Source organism: Nylanderia fulva, unplaced genomic scaffold, assembly GCF_048542155.1.
Source record: "Nylanderia fulva isolate GAGA-0341 unplaced genomic scaffold, ASM4854215v1 Scaffold17, whole genome shotgun sequence".
Taxonomy (NCBI): Eukaryota; Metazoa; Arthropoda; class Insecta; order Hymenoptera; family Formicidae; genus Nylanderia; species Nylanderia fulva.
In genome coordinates this window covers 4,142,125-4,155,608 of record NW_028189945.1, presented here as the reverse complement: position 1 = coordinate 4,155,608, position 13,484 = coordinate 4,142,125, and the positions used below count along the sequence as shown (strand labels likewise).

The 13,484-nt window shown below is 28.5% G+C and overlaps 1 protein-coding gene across 1 annotated transcript in view; it reads right to left on the bottom strand.

Moving 5' to 3' along the window:
- The window catches only part of sit (stuck in traffic), a 63,826-nt gene that overhangs the window by 23,031 nt on the left and 27,311 nt on the right, over positions 1 to 13,484 (bottom strand). The window lies entirely within an intron of this gene.

The following is a 13,484-nucleotide window of genomic DNA, read 5'->3' as shown; positions in this document are numbered from 1 at the left end:
CTGAGAGTATTCGATGAAATCGGCCTGTTTTTACGAGTTATTTAACTGCAAGAAGTTAATGTGTCCGATGATATTTTTTAAAAATTCTTTGAATCTTTTACGATATCTCGTTTTGAGAAACGGTAATAAAGACGCGACAAAATTCTACGCCAATTTGATTGTATGCCGTTTCAGGAATAATTTGGTCGTAATTTTAATCTAAATTACACTATTACGAACGATGAAATGAAATTCACAAAAAGGGAAAATGTCATACTATTTTTACAAAAAAATAGAGAAAAAATATATTCACATTAATCTATAAATAAATTTCTTAATTATAATTTACCTTTGTTCTAAATTTTGTATGTCACTATAATATCAAACAATTAAATCAAGGCATAGAATAACCCAATAATAACGTGATAAAATTATAAATACATTTCGCGCACAGAACACTTCCTGCATATATTTAAAAAAATTTGTTTACACGGAACATAAATAGCAACAAGACTCTGAGAACATGCGTCGAATATAAAGAATCTCGTTATTACGAGACAAATTAAACGCATAATTGTCTATTACGATCGTCTAGTGTGACACAGATTGCGACGTCCCTCGACTGGCTCTATCCACCGTAAACAAACCGCCAACAAGGACGAACAGGTGATTAGCGGGGAGCAGAGAGCAGTCGCGACATCATGATTGACAGTCTGACGATTGTCTATGTATCGATGAACAAGATCGTCGCTTACCGATCGCAGAAAATCTCGCCACCAGTCGAACGTACGACGCGGAGCAAATCGAGCATGTGGGAGCGAGTGAACAAATGAGACGGGTAAATGTCTGCTTTCTCTGCATACTCGCCTTCGGTATTTGAACGAGTGTTGCAATTTCGTTGTTGTCGTCGTCGGCATCTTTTATGCAAAATAGGTTGGACAGAACGCGACGTTAATTCTGCTTTAATCTTTCATTAAACTCTTTCGTGAATCCATTTTTGATATACATATATATATATATATATATATATATATATATATATGTGTGTGTGTGTGTGTGTGTGTGTATTCTTTTTTTGATTATATATGGACGTTGATTAATAATCATATATATTGCTTGAAAATCTCAGGATTATAAATGAATAAAAAATGTAATAAAAATGTACCTATCCTAAAATATATTCTAAATTCTAATTGTAAGTCAATAAAATAAATGTAAAATAATTTATAAATATTTTTATAATTCAAATATTATAATAAAAATATTTTATAATCATTTTTTACAGGTTTCTTTAGATAAAGAATTAAATTTAAAAAAGCCACCTCACTAAAAACTGATTTACAGTTCAATACAGGTGGCAGCAAAATACATTTTACACACACTTCGTTTTATTTTTCCAATGTTAATTAAGCTAACATTGCGCCTTTATATCTTTATCATCGTTTCTAATCTGCCGATTGGTAGATTGTCTTTATTAGAAAACAAGAAGGATGTGCACAGAAAAAGATATTCAATTATGCAAGCGACCTATTTACACTATAATCGATTATACGATAGGGCGATGGATTAGACAAGATTAGTTAGACAAGATGCAAAAATATACATTGTGGTGTCGAAAGATTCAAGAGTATTTGCCTTCGCTTTAGAAATCCTCATATGCGTTATTTATTTTTCTGTTAATGACTAACACAAATAGTATTCAAATCAAATCGATATATACATTAATGTAAATTATTTTCAAATAATTTTATTCTATATATCACGGATAGCCAACGTCCGGTCCGCAAGCATATTCTAAAATAAGAAATATTAATTAAATACCTCGTGGTAGTGCATAAAATATTTTTTATAAGTACTGCTAAAACAAGTCCAAAACCCGTCTCGCAAGCTAAAGTTCTGCGATCTCTCAATTGCCTCAATAAAGTGAGACAGGGAGTAAACAAAAAAGAATCGACTCTCTCCTTTTTTGTACCGTTGGATTAACTTGTATTAATCTATATATAGCAATAATAAAAATTTAAAATCCCTCGAAGAAACTAGTTGGGCATCCGTATACTATATATCATTAATAAGTATTTTTATACCAAAATCAAGTGGGAGAAAAATAGATAGCTAAAAGCACTTTAACCCTCATTTCAAAAATTGAATCAAACTGTTGATATTTCTACTTAACAGTGTTTAAAGAAATTTAAAAAAAGCGAAAACGAGTATGTTCATCTTAACTGATAAATATTAGATAAATTACAAAATTAAGTCGTTAACTGATGAATAGTAACAAGTATATCGAGAGAAGAAACAGCTTTGATTATATTGTGTATCCTTATTTGAATATATAATATATCGCAAATGTATTTAAAAGTATGTGGACAATTATGCGAATGTAGACAATTACACATTAAGCGGTTATTTTAGCATCTAGTTAATCCTTTCCGTATACATATAGCCAAGTGTCGACAATGGTTAATGACCGCAAACTGCTCATTTATGCTCAAACATTGACTATTGTCGATAATAGATTGTCTTTCGACAAAATTTTATTTGCAATTAATTAAAGAGATTATAAAAAATTCCACCATTCAAGAAAAATAATATATGGAATTTTCACTAGATAATTTTTCGGGACTGAAATTTGCGACGAAAAGATGAAAATTATCACAAATCACAGAAAACATTAGATTTCGCATAAACGTATAAAAGGTATTCAATGTTTTGCATTATTTTTTAATGAGAAAATCTTTAATGTATTTTTTTCGTAGTGAAAATAAGCACCAATTCTCAAATTACAAACGATGAGAAAAAACAAAAATTTGTTTAGATTAAATTTCAAAAAGCTAAGTGTGACAAGATTACGTTATTCATACAAAAATGCACTATAAAATCGAAAGTTTTTACATTTTCTTTTTTTTACACAATAACATTAGCTGCTCTGATAGTTTGTCTTTCAATGAATTATGTATTAAACTTTTGACTCAAGATTATTAGTGCAGTTTAAATTAAATGTATTTTTGTGGAAGGTAACATATAGAAAGTTTTTCTAATAAATATTTAACAATTTATTGCTGCTCATAATGAAATTTCGAACGGCAAATAAATTTGTATCTACAAATTATTGATGATGATGTTAAAATTTAAAGATATACTCCATTTTCTAAAATTATCAATGATGAAATAAAATTTGGACATTAATTAAGTATGCGATTACAGTCTATCTTATCGATTTGTTCGCAGCGTTTAATTAACTTTATTTCGCGTTGTAAACATATTTCGCACTATTGCTGCAACTGGAAATGTCCTCGATAGCTACGTAAACGAAAATGTCAAAAAGTCATGGTTTATCCACGAGCCGTTTACCTCGCCGTGCAATTTATGAGGATCGCAAAAACGCGACGGGACGCATCACATATATTCTAACGAAGCAAAACTTTTGTAACACTCTTCATTTTATCGAAATAATGCAGTATGTTATTTGTTGCCGAATATTTATCAACTGCGTCCCATATTTTCGTAATCAAATTATTAGTACCGACTCGATGCATCTATTTGGAAATTTCATTTTACTGCCACCGCCGTTTAATCTATTAAAGCAGCATTTCTTAATGCTTTACTTGATGTATTAAATAGAGACAGAGAACGAGAGAAATTGATAATATCTGCACGTTGGAATAAGTTAAGTAGAAATATGTAGATGTCAGAGTTTCACGCAAATATGACGGGGATCATATGTTACTAACTTATTACTTATTACGAGTAGCTTCGTAATGCGTAATCTTTATTTTTCCAAAATAGTTTTGAGATTAATAATAAAATAAATGATTTGAAATAATGATAGTAGTCTTAAATTGAATAATTTGTTAAATCAGTTTGCTTCATTTTCATAGAGGACAAAGAAGTACATTATGCACGTGCGCATGTATGTGTGTGTGTGTGTGTGTTTTGTGCTGAGATCGTCATCACATGTCATTTAGATTGAGATGAATTAAATCTCAGACAGCGCATAATATCGTCTTGAAACAAAGTTGAGATATAATGATCAAAATGATTAATGCGAGTTTATATTATATATCTAAATATATAAAAAATTTTTGACCCGATTTGCGAAAAATTGTTTTCCCATCGCTCGATTAAAGTAATTACAGTAAAACAATAATTGAAACTAATAATGCATAATTTATCCGCTTTTCTGCTTAATCGGTTGACGTACAAACTGAAAAACCATCGATTAAAGAAATTTATTCTACGAATTTATATATGTTATTTATGTATAAATATGCAATTTGAATGATTAAGGGTAGATAATAAGTTTTTATAATCGATCAACATACAATTGCACTATCACAATTGTTGCTATTCAAGAGAGAAAGAATATGCATTAGAATTTATTAATATTTATGTATCTGAGAATTCATATACGATAAAAGCAAATTTAACTAACAAGTTAAAGAGAATAAGTTAAGGCGGACTTTTTATATAAATGAGGATAAGTTAAAGAGGAAGTTTTTTTATCGATAAATTATTACAATAGATCGATCGACTAGTAAAAATATATAAAGTTGACTATTAAAGCTGTTGTACATATAATTTTATCTAAACTTCTAATTTAATTAATTAATATTTTAGTGAATTTATATTATATAAGAGTTTTAACAAGGCTCTGTAATATAAATATAAATTTAACGTATAAGACGGGCAACAAGAGCCAAATCGCGGATGACAATGCGTTATCCTAACGAAACTAAATAATTCTTCGTTAGAATTAAATACCGGTGCATAAGGCACCAAATTTTTACTTGGACACGGCCAAGATTTTAAATATGAAATAATCTCATATTTTGAGATTTAATTTCAATACCCCTTTAACCCCCCTACGGAAAATAAATAAATGAATGCAAGAGAAAAATATAGATCCGAAAATCGCTGAATCGCGAAAGGTCTCGGGTTCGTTTCCCGATTCAGCGATTTTCGGATCTATATTTTTCTCTTGCATTCATTTATTTATTTTCCGTAGGGGGGTTAAAGGGGTATTGAAATTAAATCTCAAAATATGAGATTATTTCATATTTAAAATCTTGGCCGTGTCCAAGTAAAAATTTGGTGCCTTGTGCACCGGTATTTAATTCTAACGAAGAATTATTTAGTTTCGTTAGGATAACGCATTGTCATCCGCGATTTGGCTCTTGTTGCCCGTCTTATACGTTAAATTTATATTATGTTATTTTATAAAAAAAGAATCCTCATATATATGTGAGACACCTGATGAAAAGTTGAATGCTACTATAAACATGCGGACACAGCATGAATAACGGTTGCGGTGCAACAGGCGTACCTGATTTGTTATGGTATAGTATATTCAATGTAAATGTAATATAAAATTAACTATTCAAATTTTAAAATATTAATCTTTGTTTTAATAGACACACACATGTCTTACTGCTACGATACATTTTTCGATCTGATGTATTCGCAATCGCATTAATATTATATCTGTAATTTACTGCATCGTATATTATACTATTTATTTTCTTATTTTTCATTGATAGATTTTGATAATTAATGTTAAATTAAATCAATGCATAAATAATTTAATATATTGCATTCATCTAATTTAGATACGATAAATGTCAAAAATTTTACAATGTCAAAAAATATAAGAAGTCTCACCCATTAGAGAGATTTTTATTTTCTCAAATATGTAATATATATTTAAACAAATTTAAATTAAAAATTACAAATTGATATAACAACATATAAATTTTCTCCAAATATAAAAAAATGCTCTTTATATATGATAATTGCGTTTCTATAAATTAAGATACAAAATACTAACGTAGTTATTTTTACAAGGGTCAAATTAATGGCTGGTACCCGAAGAATCAAATTATGATAATTTCAGTCTTAATTCTCTCATTTTTCCTCTATGCTGTTTTATTATCTGCACCGTTGTAAAACGTGTCTGCGCTATTTTTATGCTGAAGAGATATTTTATCCGATATAACTATGTGTGTGTGAGAGAGAGAGAGAGAGAGAGAGAGAGAAAGAGAGAGAGAGGCAGTCTACTTTACTTTGTGTTTCATATAATTTGAAATTATTTCATATTTAAGTATATTATTATATAAAAATTATATTTATATTATAAAAATTACTATATTATAAATTTTATATAATAGGCTTGAGATATGTGTGCCTATATATATATATATTTTAATTATGTATATAATGAATTTCGCAGAAGACGAGAACAAAAAATGAAATCCACATTTTTTGAGCTTTTAAACTTTAAAGCTAAAAAATTTCATTAAAACAGTTATCATTTTTTAAGAAAAAATATTCTTAATACACTGAAAAAAGCTTATATATATACTGCCAGCATACTATTCCAATATTTGATGAACATTAACAATAAATGAATAAATTCAAGGAAATGATAAATTTAAAAATAAAGTATATAAATAATGAAAAATAATATATTATATGCATTACTCTGTTCACAAAAGAGTCATATATATCTAACATTATAGTTTTATACTCTTTTAGATGTATTAATCTCGATCACAAGCAAAATTGATTGCATTATCTGTATATAAACAGTGCATATTTAAAATATCTAGAAACAAAAAATATATTTTATATATATTTTAAAGAGAATTTTTATATTTAAATCAAGTAAATTACGTCTTCGCTGAAAAAATGCAATATACGAAATAATATACTAACACTAATAAATGCCACTTTATATGAAAGAATCAGTAAACAAATGATCTCTGATTTCATGATCAGAATGTTTTACTCGTTACAAAGAACCACAAAAACTTGTGAACATTCGGCCTTTAAGAAAAATCTCTTGTGATATATAGATATATCTGTTTTCAGAAAGAATATCGTGAGACGTCTAAAATAAATCACAACCTCGAGTCAAGATAGTCCTTGCTATTGTAGACATAGAATAATTTTGAATGATTAATTCCTTGTAAATTACAGCATTTCCCATAAAAAATAATAAACTTATGACGTGATTAAAAATACAAATATTTTTATAATATAACTAATCGAGAAATTTATTTAAAAATTATTTTACCTACGAATTAATGTAAAATCCGACAAAAAATGCGGAATGTCTGATGCCCTTGACTGCCACATAAAAACAGGTTTTTTCCAAGTTGTTGAACGTAAGCAGTTTTATACTAATTCTATGTATAATATCACGCAAATCAGAAGATACCCAGTGTATTTCTTCAGGTCTCAACAAAATTTTCTGAGGTTGATACCTTTCAATTATTCATAGATATTTTTATATGATATTAAAAATTTAATCTAGTTTTTCTTCTTAATAATTTCTTATATCGATTAAATATATAATCTAATATAGTTTATTATATAAAATGTACATAGTAACATTAATTTTTAATTAACACATGTATGTTAAATTTAAACAAGAATATAATGACATATAAAAACATTAACATCTTTGACATTTTATAAAATATCTGAGATATCCTTTACAAAGATGTTTTGAATTAATTAAATTTGTTCACTTAAACAGATAAACTCTGCTAATTCATCCATTTTAATAAAACTGATATTAATAAAACTACACATATATCTAAGAATCAAAAAAAGTTTTCAATTGTAACCATATAATTTTTAAGATTTCATACACATTATAAAATAAAAAACATTTTTGTCTTCCTTTTTAATTTTATAGATTAATTTAAATAAATTCTTCTCTTCTCATCCTACAATTTTATATATATTCTTGCATTTCTTGATATTCTATAAATTTAATTAAAATTATACAAAATAATATATAAAAATTGTATAGATTAAAGATCTTCTGCAGGCTACAATGTAGTCGTCTTTCTTTGTCATAACGCGACAAAGCAAATTTTTTATTCACTTTTTTCGTACATACACTAATGGACTTATATTATAATCTTTTTTCCGAAGATAATTATTCAAAGAAAAACGGATAATGCAATCAATTTTGCTTGTGATCGAGATTAATACATCTAAAAGAGTATAAAATTATAATGTTAGATATATGTATGACTCTTATGTGAACAGAGTAATTATTAGAATCCTTTTTCTTTTTCTTTTTTCTTTTTGCATCTTTAAACTAAATCAAAATTAAATAATTACTTTGATTAAAAAATATCTTAAAGACAAAAAATACAAAATAAATAAATGTATCTAAAAATCACAACAAGCTTAGGTATAAACTAAAAAAGGACACGAACAATATAATGCGCAATTTTTTCTTCTAAAAAATATCAGAGAACTTATTTATATAACAGCATAGTTCTACATTATAAACTTTATATATTACTTTCAAGCAAACAGTAATTTGCATAACCATGTTAGCGGCAAATTATGATGTGAATGGAAAATGTCTTACGCCACTTATCGGAAAATTTAACCGATCTAACTAATGCAAAAGATTGAGATACATTTTCTATTTATAAAAAATATTAAGCAAAAATAATTCTCTTAACAAATTGACTTTAGTTGCCATCGATTACATATATATTTTTATAAATTATACAGTTTCAATAAATTTTATTTATATTGCATATTGGACTATATCACGAAAAAAAATTAGCCACCGTAGCTAAATTTTAACTATGGTAACTAATATTTTTTAGCTCTTAGTTTAACGGAGAATTCTATAGCTAAGAAATATTAACTATCATAGCTAAAATTTAGACATGATAACTAAATTTCATGTATAATATACAAATTTGGATATGATAACTAAAATTCATGTAATTCGTGTATAATATAGGGACAGCGAAAATTTAACTATATATAGTAGATAATTTTTTCAGTATATTAAAAATTTTTTTTGGTATACGATAGTTTTTCAAATCAATCAATTTTTTGCTTTAAAGTTAAAAGTTTAATTTTTTGTTCTCGTCTTCTCCGAAATTCATTATATACATAATTACAAATTGCTATGGAAATTTTGTAATATTTATTGGATAATTAAACACCTTCAGTATTTCATTTTCATTTAATTCAATGAATTGCAGAAATTTTATCAGCATACATATGACGTTGATCGTTTAGCTGCAACGGTATATGTATTATGCGTATTGTGCTGACAAATCGAAATTTTCATCGTCGCATTACATCACAGGCAATTTATCCCCTTCCCATTGCAATCCAATTTTATAAACTTTGATTGTAGTTTACGATACACGACTTTTTGACTGTTCAAGTTTCTCGCAAGATTTTCTGCAAGCTTATCTGACACGTATTTGGCTGTTAGCTGCCATACAGTTTTTACGAGTACACCAAATAATAAACATTTTTCTCCGATATTAAAAGATAATATCAAATATTTCAAATTTTCTTTATTTGTATTATATGTTAATTTTAATTAAAAATGCATTTAAAATGGTTATTTTTAGAATTTGTATTTATTATAAAGTATTGAGAAGCTTTATACTTCATAAAAAAATATTTTAATAATATAAGAACGTTTCCCCAATTTTTCACATTAATGTACATTTTATGTGAAAGAGATAATAAGTTCTATTAAAATTTAAATTAATAAAAAATGTTTTTTGGACCAAAACATTTATATTTTACAAAAAATTGCAATTAATAACAAAATTTTGATAGCCTCAACGTACACTTCTCTCTTTCTCTTTTTGTCTCTCTAGTATAAAAACTTGACTTAATGATGTGTCAATTGTGTAAAAAATAAAAAGTATTTAATATTCATATATTATATTAATATATGAATCCTGATAATAGTTTCTTTATTGTGTAAAAATTTCATCAAAATCGTAATCTATCTAATCTGCACTAAATTCATTCGCCTAATGCAAGATTGCATCAAGAGCTTGATTGCGTATGAGAAAGATATAAAAAATTTAATATTGTGCAATGTATTTGTAGTTAACAGAGCGAGTGACGAATACTTTAAAGAATATTTTAGAGTACATCCTTGAAACGTAATATTATATATATATATATATATATATATATTTGGAAAGTTATTATATATTGCAAAATCGAAAATTTGGAAGAAGATATGTAATTACACATAAATCAATGTAAATTTAAAAATTATTGATATTTTATAAGTATTTAATCCGTTGAGTTTTGGTTTAAAAAATATGAACTTGAACTACATATTATGACGCTAAAATATTTTCTTTTATTCGTTTATATTACTTCGCTCATATTATTTCTTTATTCAAACCTATTATATGAACATAAAAATAAAAAATACTATCAAACAAGTTTTTTTCATTTTTAAGTATATATTACGCATAAATGATTTTTCTTTTAACAATTGCCATATCAACTAGACAATGAGCTTAAAGTAACAGTAGGGTTAATGATATTTTACGTCAATTCAGAAAAAATTTAAATAAAACAAGATTCTATAAGAGATATCTATATAACAATAAAAGTTATTTTAAAAATTAAAATTACTTCGATATCTCAATCTATTAGATATAAAAAATCATTGCTTTTTATTTTTAATGAGGAAATTCTCATTTACATTTACGACCGGAAGATTATTAACTTTAATATAAAATTATATACATATATATATATATATATATATATATATATGAGTGAAATTAGTACGATAGTTCAATGTGCTGCGTGATTCACACAAAACCAAGGTTAATTAACGCAAAATTAATTCAGTATGATGTAAGACAAATTTAAATATATTTTTAGATAAATATATTTAAGTGATGTGTGCGTGTGTGTGTTACATACACCAGTCATAGTATACAGTCCAAAAATTGTACGATTTGTCCTTATAGCACCGATGAGCACGCTTTAGTTACGATTGCATTGTACATTTTTACAAATCAAAATAATACAAGGGAAGGCTATATAAACTGATGAGCTCTCAAGACGAAATCCAAGGCTAAACATTTAATTTCCGAAATTATGTCTGCGTATAGTGATGTGCTGTCGGAGATAAATATTCGACCTCGGCTTTGAAATGTTACGCGTTTCTCTTTCGGTACTTCACGCCTATTGAGTTCGACAGCGTTCGTTTTGCGTCCACGGAAATCAAATCTAATTTCAATGTCGATTACTTCATCTTACCAAATATATGATTCATGACTTTTGTATAATTTAAAAATCTTGAGATTTTAGATATTCTAAGTACACACAAAGATCTACTTCAGAATTGTATACTAATATTATGTATATGTATAATCAAACTTTATATGAGCAATTTAAGAAAAATTAGAATTTAAAATCCAATGGTACATGTCCCATTTATTCTTGGTTCATGATTTTTTTTCATATATATTTAAATATTAATTTACATTTTGCATATATATTTCATAAATTTTTTGATAGAGCAATAAATTATTGCGCAATTTCCATATAATTATTAATAAATGTATAAATATATATACTGCCTCGAATATTATTTGTTGAATTATCTCGGATATAATATACCGTATAAATAAAAAGTATGAAAAAAAACTGCCACGTAATAATATTTATACACTTTTTATACAAACTTTTTGTCCGTAAAATACTCTCTGTTGTGCGGCAGAAAATTGCGCATTATGTGTTTGCCGTGTGAAGATTATTTGCTATTAATATTAATGTAACAAGTTTTTTCTCTTACAATTAGTATTAATTAAAAGGAGACTCTTATATAAATACAATCATAAAACGTCATAAAAACGTAAACGGTCTCTTGAAAAAACCGAAAAACAAATAGAAAAGACGTCATAGAAAATGTATCAACATCATTGAAGAACAAGACATTGCAAAATAAAATATTCATAATAATCTCTGCCATATAATATGATTTTCTATATCAGAAGTTTAGGATTAAAATAATAAGATAACAGATTATAATTTTCACACCGCCAATATCCATTCTCAATGCATCTTTTTTATTTCTGACTTATCCACTATCATCAATATTATTGTATTATTCATATTTTGTGTAGAATATTATCTGTTTTTTTCTCGATTTTATAATGTTCTGATTTACTATCTAACAATTTTTTGTATTGCATGCATGTTAATATTGTATTATTAGTTACAAATGTATGCATAATTGTATCAATAATACGGAGTACCCGAGAAAATACTGGAAAACATAACATTCTTTATATTTCTTTTGAAGTCGATATATTTCTTCTTAATAAAAATATAGTCATGCACGCGTGCACACAAATATAACCGTAATCTTTATGATTACATAATTACCGAAATTATTTCAAGGATACCTATAAAATGATATTTTTAATAATACTATTATTTCTCTCAATATCCTAACAATCAAATATAAAATTCTGTTAGAACCGACTGTGTTTCAAATTGATTAGAGTCTAAAAATGTATTTTCGTTTTTGAAATTTAATTTTCCAACAATTAATTTTATTAAATTATTTGATTATGTTATTAAAAATATACAAGAGTATAGCGGAGTCGCAAACTATATGTCTCTATTTCTTTGTTTTCACGCGTTATAACGCGTCAATCTTTAAAAGAAATTACAATTGACACTAGATACACATCTCGTCTACTTTTACATAGTATAGAGAATCAAAATATCAAGCAGTATTTCAATAGATTTCCCACTGAAAAATAAGAGCGCATCCGGAAATTACAAATCGACAAAAAAGAAATATCGAGAAATCGGTCGTAATAAATTAGCGTGGAATTACCAGGAAAAAAAAAAAAAAAAAAAAAAAAGATGACGAGACATTTCAGGGAATACCAAAGTCCGCTCTTCAAATCGACCTCGACATCGTCGGTCCTCGGCGGAGGCGCGGCGTGTTTCGAGCGGTATGTGACCTTGGCCGAAGGGTGTCACGCCCGTGGTACGTCGACATCGGCAAGAAGAGGCGCCTTTCTTCTCCCCCAGACACAGGCCTCTTGAGAAAAGCGACCTTGACTGAGTCGCGGCGCGGGGTTTGCAGACGATCACCTGGTAAGGCCCCGATCGGTGCAGCCCCTCCTCGCGCTCTCACGCGCGCTTAAACCCCACTTGAGTTAGCCAATACTTAAACCGCGGACTTACCGCGCCGCGGACTATTCCCGCAGCATCGGCCGTTGGACCCATAAGCGCACGTCCACGCATTTGTCCACACGCGCGTATACACGCGTACACGTCCCGGTTCGGTGCGCGACCTCCGCACGATCTTTCGCAGGACCCGACCAGCACCGATCGCGCGTACGCGATCGTAGGAGTATATGTAGCTGTCTACGCGTGCGCGGTTTTTTTCGACCCCTTTTTTTGATCCCCCGCGCGAAAGAAAAAGGAGAACCGCGTGAGCAATCGGTGCACGAAGTGACGACAGCCTCCCTCCGCGACCCTTCGCTCGTCGGAAGGGGATCCACTCGCGATCGGTATCCATCACCAGTGTCCGCGGCATCGGTCGACAACGAGTCTCTCAGGTTCGAGGGAAGTGCGCGAACGAGCGAGTCTCCGATGATCCTTTTGATGCGTCGCTCGGATTTCATGCGGCATCATTGAATCGCGTAGAGATCGGTAACTTCGGC